The sequence below is a fragment of the Capra hircus genome, chromosome 13 (assembly GCF_001704415.2).
Source record: "Capra hircus breed San Clemente chromosome 13, ASM170441v1, whole genome shotgun sequence".
Lineage (NCBI taxonomy): Eukaryota > Metazoa > Chordata > Mammalia > Artiodactyla > Bovidae > Capra > Capra hircus.
The window spans coordinates 1,812,236-1,838,274 of NC_030820.1; the positions used below are offsets into that span (position 1 = coordinate 1,812,236).

At 41.2% G+C, this 26,039-nt stretch overlaps 1 protein-coding gene across 8 annotated transcripts in view; it reads left to right on the forward strand.

The window, feature by feature from the left end:
• PLCB4 (phospholipase C beta 4) overlaps window positions 1–26,039 on the forward strand; it is a 471,668-nt gene that overhangs the window by 104,140 nt on the left and 341,489 nt on the right. Inside the window, exon 1 of one of the 8 annotated variants that reach the window (XM_013968410.2) lies at window positions 13,767–14,271. The exons of the other annotated variants lie outside the window; for them this stretch is intronic. The gene's annotated coding sequence lies outside the window, so the exon portion shown is untranslated. Of the gene's footprint in view, window positions 1–13,766; window positions 14,272–26,039 lie in introns of those variants that run through there. 8 annotated transcript variants of the gene reach the window in all.

A 26,039-nucleotide genomic window follows, 5' to 3' on the forward strand; every position in this document is an offset into this window, starting at 1 on the left:
GATGGGGAGGACTCGAGGTCAGGGAGGTTAAGCAGTCTGCCTGAGGTCACCCCACCATGAAGTGACAGCTGAGTGCCCCTGCCAGGGCTGCAGCCCTGGACTCACACGCACCTACGCTTTTAACTACACATTTATACAATTTATACAGCAGTAGGGGAAACCTTCTCCTCTGAAAATAACTCTAGCAAAGTGTAGGTGTTGTTTTGGTAGAAACATTTCAGCTGCTGCCATAAAAATCTTCTCCCAAATGGCTCTGTGAGAGCAAAGCTGGGCAGACTCTGCTTGTGTTTAAGATGCGTGCCTTATGGCTCAGCCACAACACAAATGATTTGTTTTCCTGGCCTTGTTGGCAAAGTGATTTAATTTCTGGATCTCCCTGAAGAGAACGCCTAAACATGTAAATTTCTTTGTAATTGGATGTTTAAAGAGGAATCATGTGGAAAAGTCACAATGGGAAGGCAGGTATGTTTTCATCCACTGAGTGATGCAGGGATTGGGGAGGGAGCTAAGTATCAGTACAGGGGTAGAATTCACTACGTGGTTTTACTTCCTAGTATTTTGCTGTTTTTCATCAAGAAATGATTTTTATAATAATCTAAGGCCCTACAAGGTGGATGTTTAGGAAAGTGGGTGTTCATCATTGTTCTTGGAGAACAGCAGATTTAAGTCATGTTTCTTATATCTGAATAGAAGTAATGCCTCTTTTTCTGTAGAAAAGTACTTTTTCAAAGTTGAGTGTATGGTACTAATGAGAAGTCTAGGAAACTGTAAGGTCAGAAATTCCTTAAGGTTCTGTGGATTCCAATTTCTTTGACATATCAGGATAGTTTGGGCCATATATAGCAAAAATATAAAGTAACTGTGACATAAATGTAAAATAACTGTGAAAATTTGTGGAAAAAAGATCAGAGTTAGGCACTCCATGACTTCATGGTATCATTAAGAGTCCAGGTTCCTGTCTTTCTGTCTCATCCTCCCAATCGTGTGGCTTCCATTTTCAAGGTCACTCAGGCGCCAGATTAACTTTGGCCATCATATCTGCAGTCCAAATGTGCAGAGAAAGGAGCCCTCTTAGTGTAGGCAGATTGGTCAGTTTCTGCAGCCTTCCTAAATTCCATAAAACACTTGCATTTGTATTTCGCTGGCCAGTACTAACCTAGCTGCAAGAGAGCCTGGAAATGTGATGTTTAGTTGAGCATATTTGAGGCTGTCTTACTGATGGAGAAGAGAAGACTGGATATTGAGTGATGATGGGCAATTTGTGCCACATTTAGGACTGTAATACATATGTCTCAACTGAAAATGTAGACATGTCGGTGTTAACGTTAAAAGGTGACTTTTGTTGGTTTGTGTCGTCTGCATCATCCTCGGCGTCTTTTGCAGCCTGATGTGCGTCAGGACCTCTAGAGGTGTGCAGTGTGCTTGACTCTGGCACCCTTTACTGGAGGAAGTGGTATTTGAGAAACACACTTTCTTCATGTCATTCAGTAACTATTGATCAGCTGTTGTGTGCCATGCACTGTGCCTAGGGGTTACAGCATTTCCACATCTATTTAATCACCTCCTCCACCCTTGCTGCTGCTGCTGCTAAGTCACTTTAGTCATGTCTGACTCTGTGCAACCCCATAGACCGCAGCCCGCCAGGATCCCCCGTCCCTGGGATTCTCCAGGCAAGAACCCTGGAGTGGGTTCCCATTTCCTTCTCCAGTGCATGAAAGTGAAAAGTGAAAGTGAAGTCGTTCAGTTGTGTCCGACTTTTAGCGACCCCATGGACTGCAGCCCAGCAGGCTTCTCCGTCCATGAGATTTTCTACACCCCATGGAAAACTTCTTAACACTTCAAGGAAGTGTAGTGTCTTATGGAGCTAGTTTGCTGAGTGTTTAGCCTGGAGGTGCTCATTATAGGGGAAACTTTCATGACTGCAGTATGGAGTGAAACAGACTGTGTATCAGTTGCCTACTCCTGTAAAACCCATGTCAAAGTTTAATACTTTAAAACAATGTACTTTTATTATTTCTTACATTAATGCATTGGCTGAGTGGTTCTTGTGGCTTTGGCTAGGGTCACTAGGGGCACATTTGTGGTCAGGGGTTGGTTGTGATTTGGCTCTGTTGATCTTGGCTGGATGTGGTCCCTTGTTAGGGGTGCAGCTGGGGGCTGGCTGGTCAGTTGGTACCCTGGAATTTCCTCCACATGGTCTCTTCATCTGCAGCTGTCCCAAGCTTCTCATTGAGCTGAGATTGTTCAGGAGGAAGAATGGAAGTACACGAGGCCTGTTGAAGCCAAGGCTCCAAATTAACACAGCCTGACTTCTGCCAAAGCAAGTCACAGAATCGGCCCAGATCAAGCTGGAGGTCCAAGCTCCATCTCTTGTTGAGAGGAGCTTCCAGGTCACATTGCAAGGGGCATGGAGAGCTAAAGAAGGAGAGAAATGGGGCCATTTCGGCAATCAATCTGCTGGTTTCCCAGCGAGGAGAAGTTTAGCCTGTACTGTTAGTCTGTACTTTTCTCCTTCCCTCTTTCCACCCAGCACCTCCAGTCAAAATTTCTATTCATTGAACTTCTTGGTAGCTTTGGTAATGGAATTAAATCAGTTGTCTGTACCTGCCTCAGTGTGTTGGAATTCCCAGAGCTTAGTCACCAGCTGATGGGTAAGACTTTGGAGTATGTGGGCTCTGCCAAGGGTCCTTTTGTGTTTAATTTTCAGTTTTGTTTCAGGTGTTGCAGAGGTGAAGATCTGATGCTATTTCCTTCTATAATTTTTTTAATGTATTTCTTCTTCTTACTTTGGCTGTGCCGGGTCTTAGTTGCTGTGCAGGCTCTTCTCTGGTTGTGGAGCGTGGGCTTCTCATTGCAGTGGCCTCTCTCATGGAGCATGGGCTCTAGGCTGGGAGGCTTCAGTAGTTGCAGCTCTTGAGCTCTGGAGAATCGGTTCAGTAGCTGTGGCACACGGGCTTTGTTGTTCTTTGGCACGTGCGCTCTTCCCAGATTGGGGATCAAACCTCTGTCTCCTGCCTTAGCAGGTGGATTCTTTACCCCCGAGCCACTATGGAAGCCCCTTATACTATTTCTTGACTGATACATTCTGTGATGTGCAACCCTCTGAACGTGCAGTCTCCTCATCCATAAAATGGGCACATGGCTATCCTATCTCAGTGTATTTAAGAAATCATCTAAAACACCCCACCATTGCTCATAATAACTAAGGCTGACGTGGACTAACCCTGTGCTGGGTGCAGTTCTTCACAAACCTGTGAGGTAGGTATGATGCTACCGGGGCCCAGAAAGGTTCAATGACAAGTCAGGGTGATGCAGACCGCTCTAGCCAGCTGAGTCACTTAAAAATGAGAGAAATAAAGGTCTTATTTTGACAGAATTGAGAGGGATGGGAACAATGACTTAGACTTTTAAACTGAAGTTTGGATTTTTAGTACAGAGCCTGCCCTGACGATTTACATAGCTCTTTCTTGCAGGTAGATTTGACATTCAGAAGCAATCAGGTTGTATTGTCTGTTCTTTGAGGGATTACTGGGCTCTGCGCATCTTGAAGGTTACATCTGCAATCAGCATTAATTTCATTGTTAACCATCCTTCATATTAGTTACCGCGTTGTTCCTTTTCTGTTTTTCTTCTGTTTTTGAGACTACTTGGGTTTTAGTGGAGATGATAAGTTGTGAGATTAGATGGGACAGCTCAAGTTTATTGTTCAAGAAGCCATATTAGACACAGAGAGTGAACTCGGAGCTCGGTTGAACCTTGGGGTCGCTAATCCCGTATCACTGAGCACTGTGCTCTGTTCTTCCCCATTTTAGTCCAAAATGCCTGTTGAACCGGTGTGGGGTGAAGAAGGCACCGGGCGTTAAATGGGAGTGATTTTCGCATTACATTTTATGATTCACTTAAGGGAGTCGCACTGAACTGCTTGAACAAAGGGAGAAATTCCCCTGGAAGCCAAGGTCAGAGAAAACCATATGGAGAAAAAGACAAATAAGTGATGCCCATTTGCTTTTATTAATATATTTGTCTTAGTTCCTTTGGGCTGCTGTAACAATATCCTGTGAACTAGGAAACTTATAAACAACAGACATTTATTTCTCATAGTTCCCGAGGTTGGAGGTCTGAGATCAGAATGCCAGCATGTTCGAGGGAGCGCCCTCTCCTAGGTGCAGACCTCTCCTTGTAACATCGTGTGGTAGTAAGGGCTGGTGAGCTCTCTGGAACCTCTTTTATAAGAGCAATAATCCTGTGCTCCATCCTCATGACCTAAGCACCTCCCAATCACCTTTCCTTCTAATATCAGCATCTTTGGTGTTTCATGAATACTGAGGGGACACAGACATTCAGATCATAGCAATATTCAAACAGATTTTTAAAAAGTCATTCATTTCATGTAGAGTGGCTATAACTTAGAAAAAGCCCTTTGCTGCAGCAGTATTCAAGAAAACAGAGCAATTCTTGAGATGTTACACAATCAGAACGTTAAAATGTTGATTAGAGGAACCATGAGCCTGGTTGTGACTACATTTTGGTTGGTGTCATGTGGATAAGGAGCGGCAGACTGTTTTTTTCAATTCTTAGTGGTTGAAATATTAGGATTTTTTAAGCAGAAAGGAGAAGAAACTATAATGGAATTCAGGACACTGCACTTAATTTTCTGGCTTCTAGAGAATCACATGAGTTTAAAACACTCCTTAATTGGCTGCATTTTTAATTAAAGAAAAACAGAAGGAGCTTTTCTTTTCACCTATACAAGAACTCATAAGAAATCTCTTTATCTTGTAATTCACAGGTCAGAGGATCGAGTTTGAATAAATAAGTATTCACCCACATATATTTATAAAATACTAGTAAAAACTAATTTATGTGGAATTCTTGCTGTATGCTGTGTACTATTTTAGTGTTTTACTGAAATAACCACTTTATCCTCACAATAGCCCCTTGAAATAAATATTGTCATTATTTCTATTTTTATAAATGAAGAAACCAAGGCACAGAGATCTTAAGTAACTTGCGTAAAGTACACAGCAAGGGAGTTGCAAAGTTAATATTCAAATCCAAGCCGTTTTAATCGGTGCCCTACAGTGTTTCCCAAGAGTCAGCCATTCAGATATTACCTTCATTCTTTTTGCCACTCTTCTATTCTTCTATTTTTAATTCATATTTTTCACTTTTGTTTAACCACAAACATAAATGTACTTTAAAAGGCAACCTTAGATCATTACCTTGGAAAACTATCTTGTGCCACAAATTGTTGAGATAGCCAATAAAAATTTAAAAATGCAGACTAAATAGTGTCATCCAATCCTAAGTAGTTGCCAGTTCTACTGAAACTCGAGTCAGAGACCTGCCTTCACTGTCCTCAGAGAGAAAGAGGAGAGAGCCAAGATTAGAGTGAATTTGAAGACAAAGTTAGGGCCCTCTTTAATGTCACCCTAAGGGGTGTGTGTGTGTGTGTGCATGTGTGTGGTAGTGAGCGAGATGGATAGCCTACTTTCTTGATTCCATGGGAATCACTTTAAAACGTTAAGATGTGGTGCTATCTTCAGAATTAAGGGAAGTGAAGCGAAAGACACCGAGATGAATTCAGGCCTCTTTCAGTTCAGCCTGTCCAGGGAAAGCTATTGTCTGAATTATTAACCCTAAAGTCACTCTGTAATTCTTCTGGTCCTGGAAGATCCTTCTAGGTTGCTTTGTGGAAAGGACTGTGGGTAGTTTTTTTTGTTGTTGTTGTTTTTTACTAAAGTTATTATGTATAGAAGAAAGTATAATTACCCCTGAATTTAAACCAAACTACTTAGAAAATGGCCTTACCTTGTCTTGCTTCAACCTTGACACGCACCTAGTGGTCTGAAACATTAGTGTCTTAGTCCTCTTTCATACAGATCTATCTCATCTGTATCTATCTGTCTATGTATATTGCTCTTCATCATTAATTTAGAGTTTTTATATTTTGATTATGGTAAGAAAAGCAGAAGGGGCTTTTCGTCTCCCAGTTTAACCTTAATGATGAAACTCCATGTGTTTTTACATAATGAAGAGGGATCTTCCTTTTAATTCACAGGCCTCTTAAAAGCAGTTCATAGACATCATTAAGACTCATCAATGTGAACAATAATCTGCATCTGAAGCTTTTACTGATTACCTGATCACATAATTTCTACATGTTCTAATTTCATTTTTGGATGTTTCTTACATTATATGAATTCTTAATCAAGATGAATCTATAAGCAGTGCCCTTTTTACACAGGGTGAGAGAATGCTACTTGACAAAAGTTTTAGTGGAAGATGATGAATGAAACTGGCTGCATCTTACCCAGAATCCCTATTTCCATTTTAAAATATTACAAATATTAAATATTAATATAGCTGCAAATAGGCAGCATGATGTAGAATATAACTTCTGTGGCTGGTAAACTATTTCCTGTTCAGTGTGCCAGTGAACTTTGGAAAACTTCTAATAGATGTTAGGCCTAGTTAGCTGCTCAGAGTTTGAGAACAGACGTAAGCAGCTTGGGGAAGAACAAGGGAACATCTGTCTGCACTGAAGCTGCTGTTGGATTGTATCTCCAAGGGGCAAGCGCTCCACTCCAGTTGGGACAGCATGGTGGGCTGGATGGGCCGCTGTTCGGTAGCAAAACAGAGACCTCTTCATCTGCAGGTTCATGTAAGGTGACGTGGTATGCTTTGTCTGATCAGTAAACTGTGGCCAGGGCTGGATTCTAATAGTTCAGCTGGGGTTTGTTTATTTAGGCATAATTGATTTACAGTTGTGTTACTTTCTGCTGTGTTAATTAATACAGCAAAGTGATTTTATGTATAAAATGGTTCCTCTTAGGAAACTGAACAGAGTTCCGTGTGCTGTCCAGTAGGCCCTTGCTGTTCATCCCTTCTGTATATCAACGCTTCCATCTGCTAACCCCGGCCTCCCATGCCGTCCCTCCCCAGGCCCTCCTCCTTGGCAACCACTAGTCTGGTCTCTGTCTCTGTGTATCTGTTTGTTTTTCATAGATAGGTTCATTTGTGTCCTATTTTAAATTCTACGTGTAAGTGATGTCGTGTGGCATTTGTTTGTCTCTTTCTGACTTTCCTAGTGTGGTACTCTGTAGTTGCATCCATGCTGTTACAAATGGCATTATTGCATTCTTACTTAGATGCAGTCTGTGGCTAGGCTTTAGAAACCAGAACTAGCTCTGGAAATGTGTCCTGGTTTCAGAAATAAGGTCAGTGAAGGTCAGGGTAGTTAGAGTCTCAAGGGCATGGACCACATGTGTTTACTCACCAGTGGGCGCCCAGCATCTGACATAGTACTGGGTGCATGGCAGGCACTCAGGATTTAAATAATGTGTCAAATCAGTGAGGGAACCCAGTTATATTGGGCAACTAATGTTTTTGGCATCATGAATCATTTTTGCTTGGTGAGAGGAAACCCTAGCAGAACTGGTGTGTATGTGTGTTTTAGAGCTTTCTGGAGAAATAGAATCAGTTACAGTTTGGGGAACTGAAAAAGAAAATAGAGAGTTATCTTGGAGTGAGTGGTTGGTTTCCCACAATACGTTTCTCTGATTGAAAGAGATATTTTCAAGCTCTTTTTAGACACAGAGAAAGAGATTATGACTTCTGTCCCTTTCCTTTCTGTCTGTGCAGGAAGAAAGAGCCTGTCAGGATTTAGAACAGAGAGAAGCTGTGTGGAAAACATAGTTTTCTTCTAGACTGTGGGTCTCGAGGATTAATAGAACATACTAGGAAATAAGGTTCTTTCTCTTGGGAAATTACTAGTGCTGGCAGCTTGAAATAGCATGAGAAGGTGTTTCATTGGAGGCAGGTCTTCAGGCAGTGTGCCCGAGAGGGTGTGAGCCCGAGGGAGGGAAATGGAAGGAAGGGCAGAGCTGTGCTGGTGAGCAGCTGAACCGGAGCGACTGGAGTGGAAGGCACCCTGCGTGTTCTCAGCACCGACTGTATGCCAGGCCATGGGACATACGCATCAATATTAACTGTTTTGAGACAGCTGTTATTTTGGATGTGTTATATTTTTCCGAGAGATGCTATTATCCCCATTTGACACATAAAGAATCTGAAGTTTATTAGGAGGCCTGTGATTAGTCTAAAGACATGTTAATAGCTAGAACATATAATGGGCCTGGGTTTGAACCCAGGCCTGTCTGATTCAAAAATTCAAATTCTTTTCCCAGGTGAAGCCATTCCTTGCCTTTCTTATGGTTGTATTCTGTATTTAGCAATTATCTCAAGTGCTTCATAGCATTTACCAATTGTGAGGGAAGAGTTCTGTTTTTACAGGGAAGGTAATGTTGGATTGTGGACTCAGTGTTTAGATTTTCAGCCGTGTGTGTGCGTGTGTGTGTGTGTGTGTGTGGAATGGGGGATATCCGGGTGGTCCAGGTCCTTCATATTCAAAGCATGCTCCCAGGAGTGGCCACATCAGCATCACTTGTGAACTTGTTAAAATGCAAGATCTCAGGCCCCACAGCCAACCTCTAGCACAGTCTGCATTTTTCAGCAAAATTCCCTTGGTGATTTGTGTGCACACGAAAGCTTTGTGGAAATGACTGTGATGATTCCCACACAGCTGTTTGAGAGGCTGGCATAGCATGTGAAAGCAATACTAGTCGGTGACAGTCGTGAGTTATTATCCCAATTTATTGAGTGCTTACTATATGCCAGATGATATAGTGTTTTATATAGATTTTCTTATTTTAAAAATTTCACTCACCCTGTGCTGTGGTGATTTTGATCCTCTGTTAAATGTGGGAAATCTGAACCATAGACAGGTTAAGTAACTCACCTGAAATTAAAGAACTCTGATGCCAACCCAGGTATGTCAGGTCCCAGCTTCATGCTGTCCAACTTAACTACACACTAGATCACCAGTGTTTGACTGGTCATGATAAGAAAGTTTGAATTATACCGCAGAGCACTGCCAGTTGACAAATAATGTTCTCTGACATGTATTTTACTGATTCTAAATGGTGAGACAAAAATAATCTCTTTTGAATGATATCTGATATTGCTTAAACCATGAGTTGTCTGTTTGTTTTTTTTTCTTGGAGTAGAATAAGCATTTAGAATAAACAAAAGAACCTAGGAGGCATTTTGTTCTGTGAATTCTGTTCTAACTTTAAAGATAACTACCTTTTCTACCTTTTACTGATAGTTATTAATAACATATGATTCAGTAATTCTGATCATATTGACAAACTGCCTTTTTAACATTGATCATCAGTGATACAATAAACGATGTTGGACGCGGGTAGCGTGAAGAGTTAGAGGAACATTGCTGAGTATGTAAGTTCATGTGATGGTTTTTGTTGTTTCTCAGTGTATTCCTTTTTTTGTTTTTGTCAATTTTTGTTTGTTTGCTTTTTGTTTCCCTAGGTAGATGATGTGTGTGGGCTGAAACACTTGCAGTGTTTATTAGAATGTCATTACCATGCTTTAAAGTAATGTTCTCTGCTAATTTGTTCTCTGTTCCTTAGAGCAAGCAGTGAGCTGACTGCAATAGATTTACTGGGTTGCGGGCTTTAAACTTGGTTGGAAGGACCAAGGGCACTATTCTTTTGGTTTTGATCTGTAGACTTTGGGGATAAAAGGGAAGCAAAAAATACAATTTTTGTGTGTTTTGAGGATTTGCAGGAGAGGAAGAACAGAGGAGGCAGATCTGTCTGAACCTGAACATTTGCTTGTTTATCGTGTCACAGTAACTGAATGGCAGAAAGTGAAGAGGAACTAAAAAGCCTCCTGATGAAAGTGAAAGTGGAGAGTGAAAAAGTTGGCTTAAAGCTCAACATTCAGAAAATGAAGATCATGGCATCCGGTCCCATCACTTCATGGGAAATAGATGGGGAAACAGTGGAAACAGTGTCAGACTTTATTTTTTTGGGCTCCAAAATCCCTGCAGATGGTGACTGCAGCCATGAAATTAAAAGACGCTTATTTCTTGGAAGAAAAGTTATGACCAACCTAGATAGCATATTCAAAAGCAGAGACATTACTTTGCCAACAAAGGTCTGTCTAGTCAAGGCTTTGGTTTTCCCAGTGGTCATGTATGGATGTGAGAGTTGGACTGTGAAGAAAGCTGAGTGCCGAAGAATTGATGCGTTTGAACTGTGGTGGTGGAGAAGACTCTTGCGAGTCCCTTGGGAAGAGGCAGTTAGAGGGGCATAGTGGAGAGAGAATTGAAGCACATAAAAAATAATAATCAGCATAGGGTGGGAGGTGGGGTTCCCTTGAAAACACTTTAAGTAGAAATGTCTATTCGCTTCCCGGAAACTCTGGATATTAAAAAAATGTTAAAAGTGGGGGAAAACTTTACTAAAAGTTGGAAATGGCTATAATCCAAAAGACTGAAGAATATGTACCAAATTTGGTGGTATTTGGAGCAAAGCCAGGGAAAATCAAAGTATGTCTCTCTTAAAACCCCTGGAGGCAGAAGCTCTGCCAGACCAAAGCCTTTGCATGGAAGAGAGAGGTTGGAGGCATAGGTGGGTCTCTGGGCGGCAGCCCCTGTTCTTGGTTTGATCTTTCCTTTGTTTCTTGATTATTTAATAACCCCCGTGTTTCTTCTTCCTTTTCCTTCTATAATTTAGGTTTATGTTGTGCTTTTTACTTGTTTGTGGTAATAAATTACTATAAATGTGAATAATAATATAAAAAAATTCTATGCTCATTGATTTATTAACTTTAGACAGGGCCTGTTGGCTCCTAGACATGAAGATTTAAATAAATAGCACATTTGTATCCCTCCCATCTTTTCCTCCAGCCTTCTTGATTATATTACTTATTATTTTTGTATTATTGAGATGTATAATATGTTCTTTTTTTAATAGTTACTGTACCTTTTGTTTTTTTCCAGCTTTATTGAAATGTAATTGACATTCAAATGTAACATTGTATAAATTTTATGGGTATGAGTAGGATGTATAATATACATATATATTGTGAAATGATGGCTATAGTAAGGGTACTTAGCACAGTCATCACCTCATAGTGTTACCGTTTTCAAAGTTGAAATATAGTTGATTTACAGTGTTGTGTTAGTTTCAGGTGTACAGCAATTCAATCAAATACACACACTCACACACACACACACACACACACACACACACAGTGGTTGTTTTATTCGCTAAGTCGTGTCTGGCTGTTTTGCGACTCCATGGACTGTAGCCTGCCAGGCTCCTCTAGCCATGGGATTTCCCAGGCAAGAATACTAGAGTGGGTTGCCATTTCCTTCTCTGGGGATCTTCCTGACTCAGGGATGGAACTTGCGTCTCCTTCATTGGCAGGAAGATTCTTCACCATCTGAGCCACAAGGGGAGTCTACAGATGTTTCCTTTATGGGTTATTACAAAATATTGAGTGTTGTTTCCTGTGCTATACAGTATGTCCTTGTTGTTTATGGATAGTAACCTGTCACTGTTAATCCTGAATTCGGAATTTACTCCTCCTTCCTCTACCCCACAGCATTACTATTTGTGTGTGTGGTGAGAAGATTTATAACGTTTTCATTACAGTCTGCATATTATAATTGTTTGACTTCCATTTCATATTTAAATAATTATGTTGCAAAAACCAGAACAAAAGAAGATGTCAAGCCAGGAAGCCTAACAGAATGGAATAATAGAATTAAGAGGAACCACGTGGTTATTAGAAACCACAACATAAATGGAATAAACTCATTCATTAGAAGGAAACTGTGCTTAGAATCTGAGTCATTCAAAACAAAGTGATCACAAGTAAATGTAAACTGAAACAGCAGTGGTTGTAATTAATATGGAAGATGGAGGGAGTTTTTACTTTTATGAGTTTTGGCTATTGATTTCACGCCTTCTATGGTCTGAACTTTTAAAATAAACTTGTGGCGCTTTCACAATTAATTTTTAAGACATCCCAGTCTATATCTATTTGTTATAACAGGACACAGATACATGTTCTTCATAGGAAACAGTGACTCTGTTTAACTTCCTGCTTTTGCTACAGAGCAAGTCCTTAGTAAGTAGTGGCTGAAAGAATGTGCACTTAAATATCATGATATGTAGCTTTTTTTAATCATGATATTTGCTGAGGGACTGGAGTTTGTATTTTTCTAATATAGCCTTGTGACATGATTTTTTTTAATAAGCAGTTGTATTGCTGTTTCACGGGTGTTGAAATACCATCCCATGCTTCCTGGATCATTTCTTAATTAAAATAATTTTCTCAACCTATTATAGTTGAGAGAATATTATGCTTATAATTCAGTAGAATCTGGATTCATGAATGAAAGACATAGGTTTTAAATTAAAGGTTAAATATCTTAGTAGAACAATAAGGGGAATAAACCTCATTTTAGAAAGATGTTGATCTTTAAAGGGACATGAGCTGGAAAAATGATTCGTGTGCAGTAGTTCTGGAGTAGTCAGGGCAGATGAGTGAGGGGTCAGTGTGCCTCAGTTATTTCAGTGGAGCAGCTGTGAACCGCCCATCTATCCTGAAAACCTGCTTTTCCACCTTAATGAGAACAGAAGGATGTCAGGATTGCTGGGCGTGCTGGGCTTTGGGATTGGAGAGGGGAGGAGGTGCTGGACGGGGGAGTTGGGTCCTACGTGTGGTTTGCTGGAGGGATCTGTCTCAGTTTCCTCCCCTTGAATCTGCCTGTAGAGTCGTTGAAATGTACACATATGGATGCAGTAGGTGTTGGGTTTGGGTGGTGGCTACTCCTGCCTTGCGGTTGGTATCTTGGCTGGGGTGCCCTCTCTGTAGGATATGTTGGCTGAATGTTCGTCTCTGAGATCTGATGTTCAACTCTGGAGGGAGGTAGGTGACCTGGTGCAACCATACACCCACCAGAGTAGCTGCAGGGGCTCCAGCAGAAGGTCCAGCTGCTTGAGGGTGTCCCTTGTTTCCCGGCATAATGGGTGGAATGAAGGAGACGCCCATGAAATACATGTATAGCCCATTTCTCATGTTTCTGTTTTTAAAATATGTTTACTCTTTATTAATATTGAGTAGTCTAGAAATTGATCTCACTGGAATTTCGTAGAGATTAGTACAAATTGGAGGTAGATGGGAAGGTTTGTAATCTAAGGGCTTTTCTAAGTGCTTTGAAAAGTCATCCCAGTGTCAGGTATGTTCCATAAAAACGGGCAAGTGAATCTAAAATTATTAGCACTTCCCAAGTCTGTCTGAAAAAATATAATTCCCTCTGGATGCCCCACAAATAAAGGGTCCCATGGTTAAATAATTGGGATGCAGTACATACACAATTTTTTAAAGTTTCTGCTGTATAGGATTCTATTGACATTAGTATAGATTGACCACCCTAAAATTTCACCCTGAAACCTTGTTTTGTGAAGTATTTTACACTCTCTGGCACATTTTGGGAAAAGATAACCTTTCAAAAAAATTTGCCATGCTAGTGCTTGTGGGCAGATAAATCAGGGGACTTGTGTGTGTGGGTGTGTGTGTGTGTGCGTGAGTATTTTAATTTGATGGAGAATTAAAATCCTCTTGAGATATATTTCTGGGACCAAAGTATCCACATTTTACTATCTGTGCAAGGAGTATAATCTCCAGATCTCACTCGAGCTATTAGTTCTTATCTATTTTTCTTTCGATTAGCACTACTGGTAACTTAAGAGTTTAAAAAATCTACTTTCTTTCTTGAATCCTGAAGGTGTTACACAGGGAAACAGGCAAAAGGTGGCAGCCAGATGGGGGAGTTGAAACAAAGACTCGTAGCAGCTCACAAGTTATCCCAGTTCCTGAATGGACAGTCAGTTGGGCTTTCCATTAGGTTTATAGCTTGAATTTTCGTAGCCTTCACTGTAGAGAAATTAAAGATTTATTGGAACGATGAGTTCTGGTGTAGGATTCAGATTTTCCTGTTCCTGCTGAGAAGCCCTAGCCTCTGGTCAAGTGGCACTTCTCGTGTGCGGGGCACTTACTTATTCATGGGCAGATACTTGGCAAGATGCCGGCCAAAAGCATTTGCTATATTTGTCGTTCTGCTTGGAATAGTGAAAAGAGTCTTTCTTGGCCACTGTGTCTGGATGTTTTGTTGTGGCTATGGGCACGGTGTGTCCAGCATCTCACTTTGAGGCCGAGGGCTGGGACGCTGCAGGGAGAGTCCTTACATGTGCTGGCTGTGTGGGGCTTGCTCATGCCGTCTCCCTTCTGGAAAGAGTGAGCTTATCCTTGCAGTTCTCAGCCTGCACCAGGCGTGCTTCAAGATCCTCTTTCTGCCCAGGTGAAGTTTACAGCCTGCTCACTGCTTTTCAGGTAAGAGAACGTACTGAAAAACGGGCTTATGAATGGAAGTTAAGGTTTACAAAGGGGAGTCATTTTGATGTTTCTTTTTTTATAGCTTGAGGTAGGGCTGGCACAGTTTTATTTTTGTGGTTCCTGAAGGTAAGCAGGTATAGGTTTATGCAGTGGCAGGAAAAAAAAAAAAAAACCACTTGAAAATACTTCTCTGTTTTTAAATTTCTTAGACCACTCAGACTTTTCATGAAGATTATTTTATTACTGATTTTTTCCCTTAGATTTTCTAATAAGGGAGAAGCCTAAGACAAAGACAAAATTGAGGCAACAAAGTATATCAGACACTATCGTTTTATGGTAATTCTGGTTTTAATTAGATACAAATTTATTTCGATGTCTTTTTTTTTTTTTAATAAATTTTCTAAACCTGACTGAAACTCAGATTTTTCAATAAGGCATTTATTGGTATGATTCAATTGACTGGTAGGATTTTTGTGTGTCTGTCTTTTAACATTTTACATATTTAAAACATTAACCACCTATATAGGGGTATATGAGAAATCTCTGTACCTTCTGCCCAGTTTTGCTTTGAATGTAAACCTACTGGAAAAAATAAAATCTAGCAAAAAAAAAAAATAGCCAGTCTCTTGAAAATGTTTTCTATGACTACCTTAGCATGGTGCAATACAGCACAGAAAGTGCTTCTCTATTATGCACGAATTATTACAAAAATAGGTTCATTTTTGTTTTTCATAATTAGTAATAAAAGTATGAGACATATTTCAGTGTCATGTTTTGATTACCTCCTCTTAAAAATTTTTATTTTTATCATTACTTTCTTTTTATGAGCAAGTGATACTAGTTTTTATTTATGGGTTTGATGCAACATCAACTTTTCTTTTTTGGTGTCACTATGGCCTGTGGGATCTTAGTTCCCTGACCAGAGATCAAACCCGGGCCCCCTGCAGGGAAAGGGCGGCACCATAACTGCTGGACGCCAGGGAAGTCCTTGATTGCTGCTTTTTAAAAAACTATCTTAAGACAGGTAAAATCATGATTGTTAAAAGTCTCTTCCTAAATAAGAAGAGAGAATGAAAATATACTTTTTACTTACTGTCTTGGAAATGTACTTACTTATTGTTTTAGAAAGTTGATTGGACAATATGTAAAATTCCTGAAATAAAAGTGGAAATCAGTAACTTAAAAGTTGTTTTTTGGTAACCATATTTTTAAAAACCACTTTTTACAAAGTTACACATATTTATAGACAAAGAAGTGATGCTGAAGTATGAAACTTGCAGTGAGTACAGAGTAGTTGACTTAAGGTGGCTTTAGAAAAATCTTTGTGTACTTTGTTTCGTCAACTTAGTATCTTTCAAGAAATGTTATTATAAGAGAAAATGTTAAACCTTTAGTTTTGTATCAACCATGACTAGCCACTGATATTTGAGCATAAAAGTTTCTGTTATGATGACTGAAATAAACAAAACATGGTCTTTAAAATACACTTATTCTAGACAAATGTACACATGATAATGTGAATAAATAAACAACATTCTATGGCTGTTTTTAAGATCAGTAAATAACTTTCCCAGATGTCTTACAACTGAACGGGGGGCAATAGCCGGAGAATTCCTCTGATTGTACCCGTTGAAGAGAACATTTTCTACTCTTTTTACAGAAAAGAGCAGTTATCAATACATGCAGAGTGATCCCCTCTCCAGAGATGCGTGGGGTATTTCTAGAGCCACTGGAAAATATGAAACCTTCCAAAGTGCTCACAGCAGGTTGCAACGTGTTTACTATGGAGGACTCTCCAAGGTGGCAGGGGTCCAGGCAGCTTCCATTCCTAGGTGGGGGCAAGGTCACAGCATTGTAGGGAGGAAGTGACTGTCAGGGAAAGGTGCTTCCAGGAGACAGGAGGTCAAGGCTTCCTGTTGCTCACCTGGTTTCCTGTAGCTGTCCTCTCGTTCTGAGGCTAAAGCTGCTACTTGGAAAGGCTTTGGTCCCCAAGGCTCAGCTATAGACTCGTTGTAAGATCGCACCAGATCATATGTGGTTTGGTTGAACAGCAAATTCTAACACAGCAGGTGTGGGCTGCGGCCTGGGATCCTGCATTTCTAACAAGCCCCAGGGCTGCTGGTGTTGCAGGTTCTGGGACCACTCTGCCAAACACCTCCCAGAGTGTTATTTTTAACTTAATGAATGTTTTCTAGTTTGTGCTAAGCAATGAGTTTGTGAAGTAAATAGCAGAGAATGTGATCAAGGTGAACCGACTGGCTGTAGACAGCGGCCCTTCACAGGTAATGGGATAGGTGATGGTTTTTGGGGAGGAAATGTGAGGCTTTGTAACCTCTCATAAGCCTCCCTAGCGATCCTTTTGCAGGACGGGTTCTGTTGGCAGCCTTGCCCCTGGCCTCTCAGGACAAACCTCTCATCCACTCTCTCCATCTGCACATAGGAGCCTTTTTTAACGCGTGTCAGGTCTGATTTGCATCTTGCTCCTGCATCTTCTAACAGCATCCTCTCTCCAGCCTGGCTTGCAGGTCCTCCACTACAGCTCCGTGTGAATTTAAATTTAGAAGTCGTCTGTGGGGAGCTACTTCTTTCCTTCATATAACACACATTTTCCCAATGTAATCAACCAGTCTTGGGCAGTCGATTAAAAAAAAATAAAGAAGGCTTGCATGTCTCAACTTGTTAGACTTGTGCTTTGAGTTTTCAGCATCAGCATTCTATCAGGGTCCTAGATATCCTGTGAACTCTTGAAGGGAAAGAAGTGGGCAGCGGGGCAGCGCTATGATGCTCTAAATGCTGCAGTAGTTTTATTCCCAGTTATATTTTCTTCTCCAACCCTTTTTAATGAGAATTTCACACTTGAAAGTTTTACAGAGAACAGTTGCATATTCACTGCCTAGATTATACCGTTAGCATTTTACTTCATCACATCTGTCTGTATCTACCTATCCCTTTGTCCCTCTCTCACCATCTTATTTTTGATGCATTTCAAAACAAACCTCAGGCATCAGTTTGCACATTTCAGCATTCTTATTGTTAACTAGAGTTCAGTGTTTGTCCATAGTGTTTCATATGAAATTTACATACCATGAAAGATACACATGCCTAATTGTACGTGAGTTGGGCTTGGCCAAATGGATGTGCTAGTGTAGATCCTTGGCAAGATCTGAAACATTACCATCATCGAGAAAGTTTCCTCATGTCCTTTGTCGTCTGCTATGTTCTTTTGTGAATCTTCTCAAACGAGAACTCATTGATTACGCATAGATGGTTTGTGGTTAATTTATTTCTTGAAACTAAATTTTGATGCAGGTTATTTTCATACTTAGCATTACGTATTGTACAACATCTAATAAGTTAATATTTTTAAATTGGGGTGTAGTTGCTTACAACGTTGTGTTGGTTGTTTTCTGTGCAATGAAGTGAAGCTGTTGTATGTGTACAAGTGCCCTGCTGGGACCCCTCCCATCTCCCCCATCTAGGTCAGCACAGAGCATGAGCTGAACTCTGTGCTCTATGTATGGCAGGTTCGCGCTAGCCGTCTGTCTCATTTACACAGGGTGGGGTCTGTATGTCGATGCCGGTCCCCGGATTCACCCCCCTCCATGTGCACATGTCCATCCTCTACGTTTTCATCTCTCTTCTTGTCCTGCACGTAGTCCATCTGGGCCTTTTTGTAGATTCCACCCATGTGCTTTAATATGCAATATTTGTTTTTTTCTTTCGGACTTACTTCACTCTGTGTTTTGTTTGGAGTAACTCATGGTGTTCTTATTCCTGAAAAATCAAAGTTTTAACAACAGTAACTTAGAATATCTGGCACAGATTTTCTTTGGCACAAATTACTTGCCAAAGAGTTGGTTGATTCTTGTGCCAGGCGAGATGCAGGCACCTGGAAGTAACCTTGTTCTAAGAGGTTCTTGGGACTGATGCACCTGGTTTCTCTGGATATAGAGGAAAAAAACAAAACAAAACAAAACAAAAACTACCCTTTTCAGGCCAGCTGTTTCCTGTAAAGACTTTATTCGAGGATGTATTCATTCCACAGTGGCTCAGTGGTAAAGAATCCAGTTGTTATGCTGGAGATGCGGATTTGATTCCTGGGCTGGGAAGATCGCCTGGTGAAGGAAATGGCAACCTACTCCAGTATTCTTGTGTGGGAAATCCTATGGACAGAAGAGCCTGGAGGGCTACAGTCCATAGGGTCAAAAAGAGCTGGGCACAACTTAGCAACTAAACAAATGGTCTGACACTACAGACAGCAACTAAGCACGGCACATAGCAACAACAAACTTCGCCCCGTGGCTGAGCCTGAAATGTGCACTGCTTCTCACACTGCTTCTTCAGGAGCATGAAACTCCGTCCTGAGATGTAGCTCCTGAGACAGCCCATGCCTGCATGCAGCAGTTTGTGCCAGCTTTGCTCTCAGGCACTTGATTCAGATCTGTCCTGACAAGTATAGCAGCTGTGTAAAACCTCCACTAACCGGACCGCAGCTAGCTTGAAACTCCAGGCTCTCAGAAAGACCTGTAGCCCCAAAGCGAAAATGTCCAGCAATGTCTTTGGTCCCAAAGAAGCAGTTTTTAAATATCCAGCAAGAAAGTAGCAGAGCGGAAAGAGTATGGTCAACTTTGGGCTTCCCTGCTGGCTCAGTGATAAACAGTCTGCCTGCCAATGGAGGAGACTCAAGAGACACAGGCTCAGTCCCTCCCTGCTCCGGGAATACCCCACATGCCCCGGCGCAGTTAAGCCCAAGCGCCGCATGCGCTGAGGCCGTGCTCCAGAGCCCGAGGTCCGCAACGGGAGCAGCTGCCTCGGTGAGGAGCTGAGCTCCGCAGCTGGAGAGGAGCTCCCACTCTCCAAGGGGAGAGAAGAGCCGGCGCACACCGAGGCCCAGCGCGGCCAAATACACAAACAAATAAAAATAGTTTACAAAAGAGAGCAAGTATGTAATGTTATCGGGAGCTGTAAAATGCTCATTGTGAATTCTTTGGAAGTGTTAGGAAACTCCTATTTTTGATTTGCTCATGTTCGCCAGTCATTTTACACACTTTAATAAAACACGAGACTCATCTTCTGAAAACCCACCCAGCTCCTCCAACTGTTACTTACATATAGATGGATTTTCCTTTTCCAGGAAATCCTGAATTATAAGCCATGGTTTGTTCAGCTATTTTCAATAAGAAAAATCCAGAGTTATATCTCAGGGTTAGAGAAATGATATAGTAAGTGCTCAGAAGCTTCTTTTACGTCTTTCTCTAGAATACTGTGTGGAAATGTACAGTGATTTTTAAAATTACATCATTTGTAGAAAGTTTGTTTTCTCTTTCATAAAGGAATGCAGGAAAATAATACCCAGCAGTGTTTAAAGGCACAGTGTGTGATCCTTAGAACCAAATTAATCAAATATTTCAACAGTTGTCTCTTCAAAATTCTAAGCGAAACACTGGCTCTATCTTGTTAGAGCTAATAGTTAACTACCTATAGGCCAAAAAAACATCTATCCCTGCATTTCCAAGCTATTTAAAGTTGTTTTTTTCTGAGATGAAAGCACAGAGTAATATTTGCAAACATGTGCTGAGGTCAGTTCTGATAAAATAACTTGGAGAACCATGTTTTAAGCAAAACATGAATTCAGGTTATAAATCTCAGTAACTTTCTACTCGGGTACAACAGTATCAGACTTCTACTTATTTTCAATATTTTATCTTATGTGATTGGGGGCATTGGAGACGTATGCCTGCATTTTCTGGTGCAGTCATGTAACATAGATATCGTGGGAAATGGTCACTGCTTCTTCCTCTTAAAATATCAAGGCCCAGTAGAATAGAAAGAAATAACAATGATCTTCTTCTGTATCTTACACAGGATTTGCATTTGTTGTACAACTTCATCTTATAATAAAGGACGACCATTCATTCAGGTTTTATTGTATTTTCAGCTTCAATTAAAAATGTAAGATTGTAGCACAGGAGAGCAGTCATCAAGCCAGTTTCTGTAGGAGCAGTATAGCTTACCCTTTCCCTACATCCTGTCTGTCCTTGAAGGGTCAGGATAAAAGCCAACCATGCCGAAGCTTTCCTGCCTGCAAGAAGTCAGATCTCCACCTGTGTCTCCCTTACATGCGACATGTCCATATTGCATTGACTTACCGGCTTCAGTACAGAGAAAGATCATTATTTGTAGTGAGTCCCCTGCATACAAACCTTCAGGCTGAGAGCTTGCAGAGATGCAGGCGGTTTCGTCCATATCAGATGTGAGTGAGATCGTGGCTTGCCCTCCCTCTCCTGTTGCTGCCCGGCCTCCAGCTCGGCCGTCTCCACCTTCTCGCCCTCCTCCAGGCAGTAGCTTGCCTGTTCACTCCACGCCAGCCCTCATGTGCCAACTTGTACTATGCTTTTCAAGGTACAGTACTGTATTGTAAGATCAAAATTATTTTCTTCATTTTTTGTGTCTGTCTTTTATGTTTTATTTGTGTGAAAAGTATTGTGAACGTGTTACAGTACAGTACCATAGAGCTGATTGTTGGGTGCCTAGGCTGACTTTGTTGGCCTAGGAACAGAATTTGTTCATATGTAGGGGGCGTATTGTACTCTGATTATTTCACATATTAGCCTCATCTTCCCAGGGATCTCATAGAATTCCTCCATGAGAATTCCTATGTGTTAGAACCCTATGTTATACTTTTGCAGATCCTAGTTTTTTCTTGCTTAGTGCTTTGAAGAGCCTTCAATCAATAAATATTGTTGGCTGATTGCCTGAGTATGGCGAGGCCACTTGTCTCTGTAAACATGACTAACTTCATTTCCCCCTCTTCTAGCAACTCACCCATTTACAGAAAGATTACTTTTAGGCAAGATAATTTGAGCTTTTATGTTTCTTTCCCCTTCACTTCTAAAAGGTATTCTTATGTATCTGGTCACGTTTCAGTGTTAGTCTTAACATTTAACACTTCAGTGATTCCTTTCATCCACAGAGAACGAGAAGTTTTCCTAAAATAATTTCACTTCCCAGAATGATTCTATAAAGTGTGTTGGCCCCAGTGGTTGTCTAGAATGTAAGAAAAATCTAACGCTGTGAGGTTCAGCTTCGGAGTGATTCAGGGGCAGAAAACGGACCTCACGCTGCCTGCAGTGCCTTCTGGCCAGGGACGTAAGAGCTTTGTGAACTGAGCTCTTTGTCCCTGCAAGCTTGGATGTGGTCGGTAGTCTGGAGTAGAGGGAGCATTGAGCCAGAAAAGCCTGTTCTGTTTTTCTATCCTGCTTTTCGTCTAACTGCATTACGTGGATGACGTGTTCAATAAAGGAAAGAAGGAGCCACAGTCAGTGCTGTGGTCGTACGTGTCCTGCACAGTATCGCTAGTTGCTAACTGGATGGCGTCACCGACTCGATGGACATGAGTTTGAGTGAACTCCGGGAGTTGGTGATGGACAGGGAGGCCTGGCGTGCTGCGGTTCATGGGGTCGCAAAGAGTCAGGCACAGCTGAGCGACTGAACTGAACTGAACTTGATGCACACAGATTTTCTACATCTCCTAACAATCTGGAAGATCTTGCAAAACCCAGACTTGTGTTCTCTGCATTAGAGGAGGCCGGTGCTCTCCAGTTCTGCCCAGCATCTCCAGGATCCCTGGATTAGTTTCCTGTTGCTGCTGTAACAAATTGCCACAGACTTTGTGGCTTAAAACACTGCAGGTTTATCATCTCATAGCTCTGGAGGTCAGGAGTTTAAAACAGGTGTGCAAGGGTGTGCTTTTCTGAAGGCTAGGAGAGAGTCTGTTCATTGTCTTGTCTGGTTCCTGGAGGTCACCCATGTCCTGAGGCTTAAGGCTATATCACTGTGGTTTTTAGTTCTCTTGGCATGTCTCCTCCTTTGATACCCCAGCCTCCTGTCTTCTGTTTAATAAGAACCTTGTCTTACAGGGGCCCACCCATCTCTCCAACTTAAGATCTTTAATTTATTCACGTCTGCAGTGTCCCTCTGGCCATGTGAGATAGCACTGTCACAGGCTGCAGGGATAAGGAGTGCACGTCTTCTGGGGGAGGACACTGTCCTGTCCACCACACCCCCAGTCTGCCCACCCCTCCCCAGGGACATATCTGACTGCTTCAAGCTGGGACCTCTAAAGTACTGAGGAACCACAGTTGATTTCCAGTAACCTGGAACTGGACATTTATCCAGTGAATAAGGTGGCAATCTTTTAAAAACTGGCCTTTCCCTTCCTCTCTTCAGAAATCAGTCTATTGGTATATCATGTTTTTTAAATGTCATATTTAATAACTTAAAAACAAACAGGTCTTTCTTCTCTCTTGGCTTTTTTTCTGTTTTTGTTCTGTTTTCATTTTACCCTGCATTATTTTATAATGCAAGTCCTTTTCCCATTGATGTTTTCTTCTTATCTCTAGAGTGAACTTCCAGCTCATCAAGCCATTTCTTCCCTCTTTGGCCCCGTGATTATTAATCTCTCACACACTGCTTCTTTTCCCCTGGGGAATTTTTGATTCTATTGTGATTTGTATCTTTCTTCCCCATTTCTAAATCTTTTCATGTAACTTCTCTTCACCCTATAGTCCTACCCTCACAATTCTCTTATCTCTGTCTTTTTCATCTGACAATAGAAAATGATGTACGTTTTGAACTTGTGACCCTGTCATTTATTACCAAGAACATAGTATAATATCCACTTTTACTGATAAGAGAGTGGCAAAATTAATGTCAGAAGTACGGAAGCTACTTAGTAACCTAAAAGCTGAGAAAAACTCATCCACGCAGAAAGGTACCTGAAGCAGGAACAAGCTGTCCATCTATTCCAATAACTATGGAGTTTTTTCTTCTGACCTTTCTTACTATTGTTAGTGTGCATAGTGTAGCTAGTAAAATAAATGGGACTTCTTTCTGCTTAATTCATGGGTAAGGCTGTTTTAGAACTGTTGAATTTGTAAGGATCCATAAGACCAGGGTATACAGCTGGTTCTCCAAGGGTGGTCCCCAGATTAGTAGCATCCACATCACTTGGGAACTTGCCAGAGATGCCAACTACTGGAGTCCACACCTGGCCTCCTGGATCAGCAGCTCTGAAGGTGGGGTCCAGAAACGTGCTCTAACAAGCTCTCCAGGAGATTCTGAGTCAGCCAAAGTTAGGAACCATTGGTGTATTTGATTGTCACACAGGGGGCTGGGGAGAGGGTTTGCCCTTCTAGGCCTGATTTCTCTCAGTTTCTGAATTCAGCTAGCCCCAGTCTCCAGAGGTGTTACTTCCAATAAACTATTCTTTGAACATTTTCAGTTCCAATAAGTTGCCCAAAGTCACCTTATTTCAACTCAGAAATGGTAATCTGGGGTTTGGCACCAGGAAGAAATAGTTCCTAGTTGCAGAGTCTACCCACAGGGCTTAAAGCTCAAGTTGTATCAAACTAAACACAAATCTCATTCCTGGAACTCACTCACTTGTTCCCATCTCAGACAGGCCCACTTCCCATCTATAAAATGATGGCAGTTTCAATAAGTGTTAGTGACCAGCTTACTCCATGTGAAAAAAAAAGTTCCACCCCTTCCCCTCTTCCCACTACAGAGTCATTCAAAGTAAATTTCTTGCTCTGGAACTTGTTGGCACAAAGGCAGAAATATAGATCAATGGAACAAAATAGAAAGCCCAGAGATAAATCCACACACCTATGGACGCCTTATCTTCGACAAAGGAGGCAAGAATATACAATGGATTAAAGACAGTCTCTTTAACAAGTGGTGCTGGGAAAACTGGTCAACCACTTGTAAAAGAATGAAACTAGAACACTTTCTAAAGTGTTCTACACAAAAATAAACTCAAAATGGATTAAAGATCTAAACGTAAGACCAGAAACTATAAAACTCCTAGAGGAGAACATAGGCAAAACACTCTCCGACATAAATCACAGCAGGATCCTCTATGACCCACCTCCCAGTATACTGGAAATAAAAGCAAAAATAAACAAATGGGATCTAATTAAAATTGAAAGCTTCTGCACAACAAAGGAAACTAGAAGCAAGGTGAAAAGACAGCCTTCGGAATGGGAGAAAATAATAGCAAATGAAGCAACTGACAAACAACTAATCTCAAAACTATGCAAGCAACCCCTGCAGCTCAATATCAGAAAAATAAACGACCCAATCAAAAAATGGGCCAAAGAACTAAATAGACATTTCTCTAAAGAAGACATACAGATGGCTAACAAACACATGAAAAGATGCTCAACATCACTCATTATCAGAGAAATGCAAATCAAAACCACAGTGAGGTTCCATTTCGCACCAGTCAAAATGGCTGCTATCCAAAAGTCTACAAGCAATACATGCTGGAGAGGGTGTGGAGAAAAAGGAACCCTCTTACACTGTTGTTGGGAATGCAAACTAGTACAGCCACTATGGAGAACAGTGTGGAGATTCCTTCAAAAGCTAGAAATAGAACTGCCTTATGACCCAGCAATCCCCCTGCTGGGCATCCACACCAAGGAAACCAGAATTGAAAGAGACACGTGTACCCCAATGTTCATCACAGCACTGTTTATAATAGCCAGGACATGGAAGCAACCTAGATGCCCATCAGCAGACGAATGGATAAGAAAGCTGTGGTACATATACACAATGGAGTATTACTCAGCCATTAAAAAGAATACATTTGAATCCATTCTAATGAGGTGGATGAAACTGGAGCCGATTATACAGAGTGAAGTAAGCCAGAAAGAGAAACACCAATACTGTATACTAACAGGTATATATGGAATTTAGAAAGACGGTAACGATAACCCTGTACGCGAGACAGCAAAAGAGACACAGATGTATAGAACAGTCTTTTGGACTATGTGGGAGAGGGAGAGGGTGGGATGATTTGGGAGAATGGCATTGAAACACGTATAATATCATATAAGAAATGAATCGCCAGTCTATGTTCGATGCAGGGTACTGGATGCTTGGGGCTGGGGCACTGGGATGACCCAGAGAGTTGGTATGGGGAGGGAGGTGGGAGGGGGGTTCAGGATTGGGAACACGTGTATACCTGTGGCAGATTCATGTTGATGTATGGCAAAACCAATACAGTATTGTAAAGTTAAAAAAAAATAAATTTCATATCTACCACACAAACCTGCCTTCATGGCAAGTCAGATCGTTCTTAACAGTCTTCAAATTTGGTGGAAAGTCCATTGGACCAATTGAAAACCGTCAGCTTTATTGAATTATAATTCATGGGCAGTAGTGAATATCCATCATCGGTGTCCATAGCTCATTTCAGTGAGTGTTGATCAGTGTGCCCGCTGGTGTCACCATTGCCATTGTCATGAGGTGGAACTTTTCTGTTACCCAGAAAGGTTTGTTTGGACCTTTCTTCACTCTCCATCCTTTCAAACCCCTTAGCCCTAGGCAGCCACTGGTCTGCTTTCTATCTCTCTAGATTCTTTCTGCTTTTTCTAGGATTTCCTAGAAAAGGAATCATGCATTCTTTTGTCTGACTGTTTTCTTTTAGCATAATGTTTTTGAGATTTTTCCAGGTTGTTATGTTGTATAGTGTTTAAATTTCTGAGTTTTATTCATTTGTGCGATGTATCACAGTTTATTCATCTATTGATGAACATATATATCTTTCCAGTTTGGGGCTGTTAAAAAGCTGCTTTTATGTACAAGTCTTTGTGTGGACATGATTTTTCCTTCTTGAGTAAATGTCTAAGGCTGGGATGGCTGGATCATGTGCGTATTTAGTTGCATGAGAAATTGCCAAACTGGTTTTCAGAATGATT